Raw genomic sequence first — 13,774 nt, 5'->3', positions numbered from 1 at the left:
CAATTAATTCTCTGCTTGAAGAAGTGGAGCGCCATGAGTAGGCACCCCTTGGGTCTTCTTGACGTCCCTTCCTCATTTATTTAAATGGGGCACCTCTTATAGGATAAGGATTAAATTTTGGAGAAAAATCAAAAGCCTTGGTGTGTAATAATAGAGGAAAAAATTTGAAAAAAATCTGAGAAAAAGATAAGAAAAAAATTGAGTAAAAAATGGAAAGAAGGGAGGTGAGAAAAATAACAAGTGTGGTGTACTTGTCTTAGGGTTTGATTTTTCATGTGTTGGAGTACAAAATCAAATCTTAGATTGTAAGATTTTTGAAGAAAATTCTCTTGGTATAATCTTAGTGATGAAATCGAAGGTAATAGAGCATTGGTGCGATCGTTCTTCAAGTTCGAAGCCGATAGTATTCTTGTAAAGAAAAGGCTGCAGTGGTGCATCGATTGGAAAGGATCTTGACCATCTTCTATGTGGATCATCGTTGGAGGACTTTTATTTTGAAGTCTTGTGGAGATCATCTTCTTACCATACTACTCGTTTGAGAAAGTATAAGTTTTTATCTTTTTGCATGCTTGATTTTTATTTTGTTCGACATCTACAAGGTGATTCTAGGATTTGGATTTCGGTTTGACAGTTTTAATCATTAAAGCTTTCGATTTAAATGTTTAAAAATTTTAAAATTTATATTCTACTACATGATCAAAAATCCAACAAAGATGATGCCCTATGAGGTCGGCCACTCCTATCAACTCCTCTTGGTCTACCCTGAGCTCGACCTCTACCCCTACCTAGGGGTAGTTGCCCTCCACCAAGTTTTGATCTTATCTGCAACATCTTCCTACAAGATGCAATTAATATAATTAAATTTATCAACTTTCAAAATAACCCCAATGATAAGTAAATTTCAAAATGAAAGATCTAATATCATTCCCTTAAATTTTTTTTTCTAGAATGCTCTTGAGGCTAAGAATACCATTAGAATAAAATTAAAATTAATTAAGCACACCTCAAATTATTGAAACATAAATTTATAAACAAATTCCATAAATTATTCATCCTTAATAATCGTACCCTTAAGTTTTGATATTATTCCATCACATCCTTAGTGATCAAATCTGAAATCTTGATTCTATCCATGCCATAGTCCCAAATGATCATTTACCTTGGCTTATCATGATCCTCTAATGATCATAAACCTTCGCTTATCATAATCCCCATATAATCATAAATCTTTGCTCTGATACCAAACATGTAACACTCCACCCCTAATTACCGAATGGAAGTGCTACACCCCACCCTTAAGAATAAGGTGGCGTTTGGTGCATTACATAGGTAATGTTGTCATGGTAATGTGATTGCAGAGGGAATGTGATTACCTAGTAAAATTATAGAAAATTCTATATTGCAGTATTTGGTATGTACAGTAATATTGCTATAAAATTATAAAAAATTCTATATTGTAGTGTTTGGTATATAATTTAGATTACATGAAATATAAGCTAATTTTTTCAAAGTAGATCTTTGCTTATTGATTATTGTCTATTTTCTAGAGGGACAACTTAATTTTGTGACCAACCATTTTTCATGATGTCATCCATTATATTTTTTTTCTATTTTGACTAACTGGGACTACCCATAATTTATTTTGATTCATTTCGATGGGGGTATTTTGGTCTTGAAGTTATCTTGTAGGATTATAAGATTACATATAATCACATAGCCATCTCTCCCTAGGTAATCAGATTATCTCTTTTTGAGGTAATGCTGCATTCCATGTAATGCAGTATTACTTATGAAAGTAATAAAACAAACAATATAATCTAATTATCTATTGTAAAATTATATGTAATCCTATTAGGATTACATGCTACCAAATGCCCCCGAAGGACGAAGAAAATTACTTTCTGATTATCTGCTCATATATGTATAACTCAATTAATAACTCAAGTTTGCTAGTTCAGGTATCTCAATTTACTAGACATATTTTGAATTCTTAAATTCATTCATCAAGCTGTGCTTAATACAAATAAATCAACAATATAATACATCTAACTTTTACTGATTTATACAGCTCAAAACATATAATACATCCCAAAATATAACCATAAGTAAGCTCTCTACAAGCTAGCATAGACAATCTAAAATACTGATACTAGTGATCTTTATGTTGAGCTACGATTCTTTAGTCTGTCCAGAAAATAAAAGAACCACATAATGAGACTAAAGTCCTAATGAGTGTGTATCTATCTAACAATGGAAAAATAGGCTAGTTGTAATGCTCATAATATCATACATAGCATGCTACTGATAGGCTTCCAAACATGTGCATATTAAACAGAAATAAAATATGTAAAAGAATATTTTAAAATACAAACAACTTTTAACATCAACTATGCCATGCCACATCATCTTATATTAGTAGTGCCACACCATTTTATACTATTAGGGCAACACACTCCCATAGATGGACCACTCCCATAGGCAGCCTGCCTCATCACCAATAGGGCAACACATCTCATAGATGGACCACTCTTATGGACAGTCTGCCTCATCATCATTCAGACAATACTTTCATAGGATTTCTTATGAGCAGCCTGCCTTATAATCCATAGGACAACACATTCTCATAGCATTCCTATGAGCAGCCTGTCTTATTATTATTCGAACAACACACTCTCATAGGTAAACCATTCCTATGAGCAGCCTACCCTCATTGATATCAATAAGCCCTCACAGGCATCTAAATAAGAATCAACCATGTGGAAAATCAAACCATGTAAAAGATCACTGTAAAACATATTTAAAATCATTAAAGCTATGCTAGTTAAAATATGTTCACTTATACTTGCATATGCAATACACCAAAAGCTGTCAAAAAATACCATTCCTATTTCCATGCATGTGTACAAGTATAAAAGCTGTAAAATATATGAAACTATCTAGCTTTTCAAAATAAACCTTTTTACACAACAAAAGTACATTGAAAACACCAAGATTAGATGGAATCCACTCATCTCAACCGGCAATTGAACTATCTTGCTGTTTGGCTTACCCAAGGCACTCCTTGAGTTCCCTTTTGCCTTTCCTATCAAGTTAATGCATGCTAATTAATACCATGCTAACATGATATAATAATTTAAGAACACACACTTTATTTTCAAGACTGATTCTTAGCTCTTTCTTCAAAGGAGTTTACCACTAATTTACCCTTTTTCCAAGTGATTCCCCTTTCATTTTCATCTGAGAAGACCCTCTTTTTTCCAACCTTCCACTCCTCTATTCATTCTCTATTTTTATTGAAAACTAGAACAGCCGCAAACCAAGAGAACCGGTGAATGACTCTTAACCAAAAATAATTTAAAGAATTTCTTGCTAGGTGTCAATCCAAGAATTAATCTAGCAAATAACTTAGTTTTCTACCCCTTTATTTATATAAAATTAGCTGCTAAATTATTCCCTTTGAAACACTTTTTAAATCTCCAAAATATGGCACCTCAGCTAAATCCCACCGCTTAAGCCTTTTCGTAGACTTAGCCGAATCACTCAGAGACTTAGTCGACTGAGGCCAAACTTAGTCGACTCAGCATAAAACTTAGTCAATCCAGCTGCACGTCGACACAGTATTTTCTAATATGCTTTCTGTTCTCTACGACCTAACCGACCCATCTTAAAACCTAGTCGACTCAATCCCCTGAGATTCAAAAATTTACTGTAAATCATCAATTTATACTTCAAAATTGCCATACCCCAAATATTAGCTAATTATCCTCCAAAATATCATTCATTCTATGTTTATCTACCATAATTTAGCTTCCATACCACCATTATCAACCTATTTTTTTTTTCCAATCATTATCCTTCTTCATTCATAACTAAATTTAGACTTTATTACTACTAACCCACTACAATTAAAATGCTTACATATAACATGACTAATATGCTAGGCCACATGCATTAATCATACTAACTATAAATGAAATTTTTTTTAGCTCCACATTCACAATTCAGGATGTTACAAATGATCTCTACCAAGAATCCAAGCTGAAAAATGCCAATCAATTCCATCTATGCAAACCTCTAGGACTTTGTTGTCCAGTCGCGTCATCTCATTTATCAGCCATGCATCGATCAAGCCCATGTCGCATCACCATCCTCTCTACGATCAGCCATGCATCGAGTGAATTTATGGTTGCTGTTAGAGGCATTTAAACACCTCGTGCGGTCCCGTGTGATGGAACATGGTCATAATGACCCCTTATCCTTTCACCCTTGACTTTAATCCCTCCTGAAGAAGGGTTCCTAACCAAAGTTGCAACACCGAGCCCCAACTCGGCCATAACTTCCAGTGCCTTAATCAATCCATACATTAGCTAGTCTACCCCAAAGTGATATACGATCGTCAGGCATTGAGCCAAGGGAGGCCCAACTATCTCTGAAGATTTTGAGTCAATCCTTGCTCCTAATCAATCTTTAAATCATCCACTATTACAACTTATCATGCATAGGGAGGCTATCCCTTCCCCGAGCCCTCCTTGTCTGACCTCCTGCTGACTTCGGATGGCATGTTCTAGGGAGATTTTTTAGCATTCCCCCCACCTCGATTGCTGATCCCTACTACTATCAGTTAATGAAGGGGCTAATCCTGATGGATCGATCGATCCTCATGACCAGCACCATCTAGTAATAAGGGTGTCCACCAGCTCTCAGACTTCGATGCACCAGACAATGGCCCTCCATTTAAAGTATAGATCAAAGTACACTAATTATGACTTCTTATCTGCATAAGTCAAGGTACACCATCCCACGCCATCATTCCCCTTATAACCCATGCATTGGGTAAACCTACATAATGTAGCTTTTCCTGATTGACTGCACACCATACAGCTCCATGTGATGGGATGCGATTGAAATGACTTTTCATCTCCCCTCATTTGACCTTTGCCCCCAATTAATGGGGGTGCAGAGGGGGCTCTCAGGGAATGTGCAGATAATGGACTGCCTAGACATCGGGCTCAAGGTCAGGGAAACTCATTTTTGATGTTATCCTTGAGGATTCTGAGCCGATCCTTACTCCTAATTGGATCCTGGGTCCTTCACTATTATAACCTATCATTCTGGTAAGGTTGGCCCCTATTATACTAACCCTCCGAATAGGACCTCGTAAAGAGCCCTTCGGTGTCCACACTCCTACCCCCAATCCTGACCTCCATCAATCAATAGATGGGCGAGTCTGGGCAAACTAACTGACCCCCCTGGCCGACACTCTCTATCTAATGGTAAGGACTTCTGTTGGCCCCCGAACTTCGACATCAAGGGAGAAATTAGACATTGGAGTATAGCCATTCATCTAAAAAATAGGTCGAAGGACTAATTATAATTTTTATCTAAACACGTCGAGTCAGGACACATCATCTTGGTGCATCATTTTACTCATCGCTCGCATGCCCGTTAAGCCCACATCACATCACCTTTCCTACCAGTAGCGCACTGGATAAAAGTCCATTTGACAGCGACACATGTGGCATGACCTATATGGCCCACCATCATCATTAATCCTCCTATAAATAGAGGTAAAGAAGGGACCTCCAGGTACACATGCATGTGCCCACCATACTTGTGCTCTCTTATGATTTTCTCTCCTTCTCTATTACACCAGATTCCTGATTTAACCGTTGGAGGGTCCCCACTAAAGCTAATTTTAGTTGGAACTTGTTTTGCAGGAATGTTGTTCCGATGATCTCCAGTTCGCTCCAGGCATCTTCGTATGTGGTCAGAAATCTTCTATAATAAAATTCTTTCTAATTTTTATTTTTCTTTGATCAAAGTCTTCCTGAATTATCATACTATTAGAGTATTTAGGATGTGATCTCCTCTTACTAGGAGTGATTGATTTCTTGTTGATCTACTCAAAATCTTTGTACACAATCCACCATATCCAGAACACCTCGTATATGACTTTAGTCATGAATGTGTATGAATCAAAATATGAATTTATATGCACAAAATACCATGATATTCTCAGATCTAAAGATCAGTTGCACTATTTCCACTTACAGAACCATCTTTTGATATGTAAGTAAGACTCTATAAGATATTGTCTTGATGAGTCAATTCAGTAAACTCATTTTCTAATAAGCATTCATGGCCTTGTATTAATGTCTCCATATAAATAATTATGAGATTAACCATCCTTTCCATTAAGCATACATAGGATGTGCCAATCTTTTCGATATCATTAATCTCCAACTCAATATACCAATGATTGACAATATTTTAGATTAAGATTTTAGAGTTTTAAGTCTCACTGGCATAATCTCATTATGCCCCTAAAATTATTATCCTAATCTATGGAGTTCATCATAACCTTAATAATTATAAGATGCAGCATATGATGAAACATAATGCCTTTTATTTATTCATAAAAATATCATGTACATGAGCAGGAAGATTAAAGAAAATTTCATTGTAATACAAATCGTGATTGGCTTATAGGGCATAATTCTTTCATCTCTTCTATATTTTAGCTCACTTGATTATATAATTTTTTGCACTCACTAATACTTCACTATTTTATAAACATAGCACACATCTTGTTTAAATTTTTAAAAATCTAATTCACTTCCCTCTTGGATTATCTTGCTAGGCAACAAATAGTATCAGAATAGGTACTCAGCATTATTTGATCCAACGATCAAGCGTTAAGATCAAATGACAACCCAAATAAGTACCTCTCTTATCGATGGGCAATCAACCAACCAACCATCCTTGTTCAATAGAACAAATTATACTTATTAGAAAGTATGTATGCATATTTATATTCAAGCACTAGATTATCAACTTTAGAGAGTGACAATCAAAGGCTCATACACACCCACAATTAAAGTAGATGGTAAAGATGTTCTTAAACCTGAAGAGGATTGGGATGAGCTTGATATGAAATTTATTGAATTAAATGCTAAAGCTATAAATATCTTATATTATACATTAGATGCTAATGAATTCAATAGGATTTTTACTTATGTTTCAGCTAAAAAAATTTAGGATAGGTTGCAAGTTACCCATGAGGATACCAAGTCAAGGAGTTCAAAATTAATATGCTTGTTCATGGATATAAATTATTCAAAATAAAGTCAAATGAATCTATTACTTATATGTTTACTAGATTTGTTGACATTATAAATAGTTTGAAAAGTTTGAAAAAAATCTTATACTAATAGTGAACTTATTCGTAAAATTCTTAGGTCTCTACCAAAGGCATGGAAAGCCAAAATCATTGCAATCCAAGAAGCCAAGGACCTTAACAAACTTCCATTAGAAGAACTTCTTGGTTCTTTCATAACCCATGAGTTAATCATGAAGTAAAATATTAAGGAGGAAAGTAAGAAGAAAAAGACCATCGCACTTAAGTCAACTGCAATTGAAAATGATGAAAGCAATAAGTCAGATAAAGATGGTGAAGAGGATGATTTGGCCTCGATTGCAAGAAAGTTTAAGAGGTTCATAATTAAAGTAGAAGAAGCAAAGCTTCAAGAGAAGGTCATTTAAAGAAGAACCAAGCAAAGATAGAGAGAAGAAAAAGACAAAGAACTCTCCATATGCTTTGAATGTAAAAACTTTGGTCACTTCAAGATGGACTACTTCCTTCTCAAGAAATCGAGCAAGAGGATTAAGAAGAAGATGATGATGGCCATATGAAGTGATAGTGAGGAATCAAGCTTGAATGAGAAAATACAAGAAATAGCCAACCTTTGCTTAATGACTCATCAAGAGGAGGTAAGTGCTGAAAACTCCTTAGATTTCATATTTGATGAACTATAAGAATCATGTTCAGAACTTATGATTGAATTTAGAAAAATAAGTTTGAAAAATAAAAAATTAAAGAAATAAAATCTTAATTTGATTCATAAAAAAGAACAAACTTCAAAAGAGGTTATGTCTCTAGTTTGTGAAAATCAGAACTTGAAAGATGAATTGAAAAAGGTTAAATCCTTTGTTGAAAAATTCACTTTTAGTTCTGAAAAGCTGCAAATGATTCTAAATGAATAAAGAGCTATTTTCAATAAAGCTGATTTAAGATTCAAACCTTAAAAAGAACAAAAAATATGTAAGAACTTTTTTGTAAAGGCATCTTCTAACTCTTCTTCAAATGTTACATACTTTTGTTGTGAAAAAATAGGACACAAATCTTACTCATGTGATTTCAAAAAATTAAATGACAACATAATTAGAAAGATATGGATTCCAAAGGAAACCATAAGAACTATCCTAAAAGATCCAAGATGACTTGGATATCTAAAATCTCGACTTAATTATCTTTTATAGGTGTATCTTGCAATCAAAAGAAGAAAAAGATTTTGGTATCTTGATAGTGGTTGCTCAAGACACATGATGGATGATAAATCATAATTTATCACTCTTGAGCCAAAGGATGGAGAAATTGTTACCTTCAAAGATAATGAAAAAGGACATATCATTAATATTGGTAACATCCTTATCTCACCCTCTACATCCATTTAAAATATTTTATTAGTTGATGGATTGAATCATAACTTACTTAATATTAGTCAATTTTGTAATAAGGGATATAAAATAACTTTTGAATCATTGTTATGTATTATATTTAGTCCCAATGATAATGGCATTATGTTCATTGGACATAGATATAATAATGTCTACATGGTCGATATAGATGATCTTCATATGAAGAATGGTCAATGTCATGTTGCAATGTATGCCAAAGTTAGTAAGACTAGTTGGTTGTAGTATTATAGATTAGGTTATACAAGTATGAATTTACTTTTAAAACTTATTAACAGAGATCTTGTTAAAGGCTTATCAAAATTAAATTTTAAAAAGAATAAAATTTGTAATGCTTGCCAACTTGATAAACAAACAAGGAACCCTTTTAAACCAAAAGACATGTTTTGACTTCAAGACCTTCGGAGTTACTTCATATGGATTTATTTGGACCTACTAGGAACACAAACCTAGAAGATAAAAGATATGGTCTTATAATAGTAGATGATTTCTCATATTTTACATGGATTATATTTTTAACTTAAAAGGATGAAGTATTTTTTACTTTTACTAAGTTTTATGGCAAAGCTTCAAATGAGAAGAACTTTTTAATTGTATGCATTCGTAGTGACCATGAAACCAAGTTTGAAAATCATCAATTTAAAAATTTTTATAATAAAAAAAATAAAATATCATTTTTTTGTACCTAAGATATCTCAACAAAATGGGATAATAAAAGGAAAAATTATACTTTGAAAAAAATGGCATACACCATGCTATGTGAAAGTGACCTACCAAGATATTTTTGGACGAAAGCTATCAACATAGTATGTTATATTTTAAATCATATTTTATTCTGATCTATATTAAAAAAAATATCATATGAGCTTTGGAAAGTTAGAAAACCAAGTATTAACTTTTTTCATATTTTTGGTTGTAAATGTTTCATATTAAATAATATAAAGAATAATTTGAAAAAATTTGATGCTAAGTCAGATGAAGGTATCTTTTTAAGATATTTCATATCTAGTGAGGTATATAAAGTCTTCAGTAAAAGAACTCTTATTGTTGAAGAATCTATCCATGTTGTTTTTGATGAATTTAATGATAAATTTTCTAGAAAGGAAGATGTTTCAGATGAGGATGCAAGAATTCTGAACAAAAAAATGAATGATCTCACACTAAAGAATGATCCTCCTCAAAATAATGAAAAAGATATAAAGGAGGATGAAGAAGAGAAAATTGAAGAACCCACTCCAAGCCAAAAAGATGAACTACCTAAAGAGTGGAGGTATACACATGGACACTCAAAAGATTTAATTATTAATGATTCATCTCAAGGTATAAGAACTTACTCTTTTTTAAGAAACATTAATACTTATCTAGCTTTTATATCTCAAATTGAATCTAAGACTATTGAAGAAGCTAAAAATGATCCAAATTAGATAAATATCATATAAGAAGAAATAAATTAATTTAAAAAAAATAAAGTTTGGACTTTAATTGATAGGCCCAATGACTATCTAGTAATTGGAACTATATAGATATTTAGAAACAAACTAGATGAAAATAGAATTATTATTAGGAATAAAGTTAGATTAGTAGGTAAAAGATATAATCAAGAAGAGGATATTGATTTTGATGAAACTTTTATCCTAATAGCTAGATTAGAAGTAATTAGATTGTTACTCACATTTGCATGTTTCTTGAACTTTAAACTTTTTCAAATGGATGTTAAAAGTGTTGAGACACTATTGGTACAACTCCCATATCGAATGAGGATCACCTTGCATGGACCTGGGTGTTAATCCAGAAAATGAAGAAGAAATATGGAAGCAAATGTTGGAGACATGAGGAGATGCTAGGATTGTGGCATTGGAATCAGAGAGAAAGAGAGAGAGTTAGGGAGAAAAGATAAATTGGATATCACTATGTATTAAACCCTAATACAATCTATGTATATATATACATAGCCAGTTTAGCCTGACTAAAAAACTCTCTTGGCTAATCCATATATGAAAGCACTCATCGAGTCTATGTACATCCATGTCTCATATGCTCTCATCCTATAGAGTTAATCGAAGTCCAATTCTTGAGTTAGCCCCCTTAAGATCTTTCAAACCAAGCCTTAAGATTGCTAGAATCAAACTTGATCCATACCCATGCAAAAATCCCATGCAACTCTGCCCGCGACACTGAGTCAACCCAATCTCAGATTAAGTCGACTCACCTGAGACTAAGTCGACTTAGATTGAGACTGAGTTGACTCACCTGCGTGCCATCCTAGAAATTTTGAGATGCTGTCTTCTATCTGGCACTTTCTCTGAGATATGGTCGACCTAGTCTCAGTCTGAATCGACACAAATCTTTGAAACTATTTTTTTTTTTTTGTAGCCTTTAGCCTTGGCTCTGGTTCCTTACTTCATCTTGCATTTTCAAGTCTCTGGAGCACCAATCAAACCCCTCAAGACCCTCAACATCTGGACCTCAAGCCCGTGGATACCTCCATCCTAGGATCACTCCTGTCTTAGCTCTAGAACCACACTTGTCCTAGTCTCCCAAAGCCAACAATCCGACTCCTCCTATGGCCTCCCAAGGCTTGAGAGCATTATACCAACTCTTACAATCTCCACCTTAGCACCCCCAAGCCTTGGCACCCTTGGCAATATCCTTTTGCACGATCCTGCTATCTTTGCATGTTGCTTCTTGGATTGATTTTGATGATTACAAAGCATTTGAAGGGGTTACTAATGATTTTCGCTTGAAAAAGACATTACATTTCAGGGGTAAAATCATAATTTTATCAAATCTTGATTTGAAAGCATCAAGTGCTAGAACAAAATATTTGTGATCCATTGGAGAAAATTTTATAGTTTTTGGACTTGTATTTTGAAAGATATTCATGTTTGAAAATTTGAGTCGACCCCATGAGTCGACTCATGACACAAAGGGTTGATTGGCACGCAGAATTTTTTGGCTGGCACAGTCTGTGAGTCGACCCCATGGGTCGACCCCTAGGCATGAGTCGACCCCATGAGTCGACCTCTGCTATTTTTAGGTCAAAATTACAGAACCACTATTTTCTGCTGTTTTTCACAGAGGTCGACCCCATGAGTCGACCCATGAGCATGAGTCGACCCATGAGTCGACCCCTGTGACGGGAAAGTTTCACAACGGCTAGTTTTTAACCCATTTTAAGTGCATTTAATGCTCATTTAATGTGGTCTAACGGCTCTATTTCAGCCCAGATTGCTCTCCACCATTCTTTAAAGATATAAAAGGGACTAAAAGGTGGGAATCAAGCATAAGAGGGATTTTTGAAAAGAGGATTTCAAGCATACTTTTTAGCCCTAAGCAAGAGCCCACTTAAAGCATTCAAGAAGCTTTTAATTCAAGCTCACCAACTCCTCAAGTGCTCATTCAAGTCTCCAACCACCTTGAGAAAATCAGAAAGAGGGTTCTTCTATTTGAGTAAAGTGTATTTAAAGTCTCATTCGCTCATTAAAGGAGCTTCTTGTGTATTTTCTGTGCTATTAATTGTAATACTCTTTTTGAGTTATTATTTTTGTTTTGGAAGGGTTCCAAAACGTGGGAAGGTTGATCCGAACCTTGAATCAGAGTGTATTGGGTTGGTTTGTACCCGAGAAATAAGTGGACTAGCTTGGGATAGATAGAGTCGGAGGTTCTGATGAGTGTATTAAAGTTGAATACAAGTTAGTGGATTGAAATTCCCAAGTAGGAGCTTGGGGAGTAGATGTAGGTGCAAGGTTGGCACCGAACCACTATAAATCCTTTTTTGTTTGTGTTGTGCCTAATTGCTCTTCTTTAGAACTTTTTTATTCTCTTGTATTCTTGCATTTAACCATTAGCCTTGAATCAACTATACTCTCCTTATTTATTTAGCTATTGTTAAACAATTTTCTTAAGATATAAGTTAAGGTTAAAATTTTTAGAAACCCAATTCACCCCCCCCCTCTTGGGTTGCATAGCTGGGCAACAAGTGGTATCAGAGCCCGGTGCTCTAGCCCTACTTTGATCTAACCAATAAAAGAGCTAAAGATCTATGGCAACTCAAGTTGGCACTTCTCTAGCCGAGGGGCAGTCCACTAACTGACCTGCACTTTTCAATGGGTCCAACTATACCTATTGAAAAGCTCGGATGAAAATCTTCATACAAGCACTCGACTATGATATGTGGAGTATCATAGTAAACGGCCCTCACACACCCACTAAAATTATTGATGGTGTGGAATCAGCCAAACCCGAAAGAGATTGGGATGAGATTGATAAGAAAATGGCCGAACTAAATGCTAAAGCTATGAATGTTCTATATTATGCTCTTGATGCTAATGAATTTAATCGTATTTTAACTTGCTTATCTGCTAAAAAAATATGGGATAGATTAGAAGTAACCCATGAAGGAACTAATCAAGTAAAGGAGTCCAAAATTAACATGCTCGTGCATAATTATGAATTGTTTAAAATGGAGCATGATGAGTCTATAACTGAAATGTATACACATTTTACTGATATTATAAATGGTTTAAAGAGTTTTGGTAAGTTCTATTCTAACAGTGAGCTTGTGAGAAAGATTCTCAGATTCTTACTAAGAACTTGGGAAGTCAAAGTGACCGCTATCCAAGAAGCCAAAGATCTGAACATCCTACCTTTGGAAGAGCTTCTTGGATCACTGATGACACATGAGTTGAGCATGAAACAACATCAAGAGGAAGAAGTCAAAAAGAAGAGAACAATCACCCTCAAATCCACAGCTTAACTAGATGAAGAAACTGATGACACCGAAAATGAAGAGCAGGATGAAGAGATGGCTCTCATTACCAGAAGGTTCAAGAAATTTTTGAGAAAAAAGAAATAAGGAATGAGGAAGAGGCCACTCACAAAAGGAGAACATAGCAAAGAAAAGGATAAAGACCAACCCCTTATCTGCTATGAATGCAAGAAACTGAGATATTTCAAATCTGAATGCCCACAACTGAAGAAGGGTCCCAAAAAGTACAAGAAGAAGGCCATGATGGCCACTTGGAGTGGAAGTGATGACTCAAGCTCCGAAGAGGAAGACTCAACTGAACAAGCCAACTTGTGCCTTATGGCACATGAAAATGAGGTAAATTTTGAAACTCCTAGTGACTTTACATTTGAAGAACTTCATGAACCTTTTTATGATTTAATTGATGAACTAAAAAAACTAGGGATAAAGAACAAAGATCTAAAATCAAAAAATCAATCTTTACTGAAACAA

The sequence above is a fragment of the Elaeis guineensis genome, chromosome 13 (genome assembly GCF_000442705.2).
Source record: "Elaeis guineensis isolate ETL-2024a chromosome 13, EG11, whole genome shotgun sequence".
NCBI lineage: Eukaryota > Viridiplantae > Streptophyta > Magnoliopsida > Arecales > Arecaceae > Elaeis > Elaeis guineensis.
Note: the sequence above shows the minus strand (reverse complement) of the source record.